Genomic DNA, 1,120 nt, shown 5'->3' on the forward strand with positions numbered 1-1,120 from the left:
GGTTGTGGGTTAGCATTGGGCGTCTAATAGTCTTCTCATCAGAGGAAACGGAATTTATTAAAGTTATTTTAAGTTATGAAATATCTCAAGTATACAGAAACCTTTTTTAAAACGTCTTTTCTTTTCCCTTAAAGCAGAAGAGTTATTTATAGTCATAATGGTCCAGCACTCTGTGGAGGGAGGTGGCCCTGAACTGAGGAAGACATCGGGAGGGAGGGTAGAGGTGGCTTCCTTGTGTCCCTGTTGCCCTCCGTGTAGTGACAAAAGCAGGGGCCAACCTTTCGGTGTTGAGTGCTTGCCACGCAGCTGCCCTGGGCCCCTGTGTCTTAGCCTCGTGACAACCCTGCCAGGGCTCCCATTTCATGGCTGCTGAGTAAGGAAGCCACGCCTGGGAGGCCGGGTCGGGGCCACGGAGGGGGCTGTGCCCGGCCAGGCCTCGGTGCCCACGTGTCCTTCCCCAGGGCCGAGCACCAGCCACTGGAACCCTTATCTGGTGCAGTCGTTGCTTATGTCTCTTTCCGCTACTAAAGTTGTCAAGCTGGCTATGAGAACGACATCGTTCTGCATCTTTATTTCTTCATCAGTAAAATGGGGGGTTTGGCACATAAGCCTTAAGACTCCTTCCTGCTCTAGAACTCTCTGTAACAGTACCCCCTGCCCCATCAGCCGACCACGAACCTTGGTGGATCTTAAATTTTCACGGGACAATTTATCTCCAAGTCCTTCTATGCCACCATCACTCCAGGGATTCCAGGGGGTTCCGGGAGTCCCTTGTAGTCTCATTTCGTCCTCTGTCCCACCACGTCCCAACCTAGCATCACCACATAACACTTGCTCCCAGCCCGATTTTTATTTTTATAATCATAAGACCCACTTAAAGTAATTTGTCATTAGGAAATGCATAGCAGCACAACTGTGTTCATTTCTGCTGCTGATGTGTGCGTTCTTCCACCACTGTGGTGTCAAAGTCATTGGTGTGCCGGCACCAGCTCACGAGAATCAACTGCAAAGTTTTCAGGTATTCTGCAAGACAGGTCAAATGGTGGCTGGAGATACTTACATCATGGAAATTTGCAAATGCTTCAACTCAGGACCTCCCTGCTCCTCTGGATTGGCTGTT

Source organism: Galeopterus variegatus, unplaced genomic scaffold (assembly GCF_000696425.1).
Source record: "Galeopterus variegatus unplaced genomic scaffold, G_variegatus-3.0.2 Scaffold11725, whole genome shotgun sequence".
Classification (NCBI taxonomy): Eukaryota; Metazoa; Chordata; class Mammalia; order Dermoptera; family Cynocephalidae; genus Galeopterus; species Galeopterus variegatus.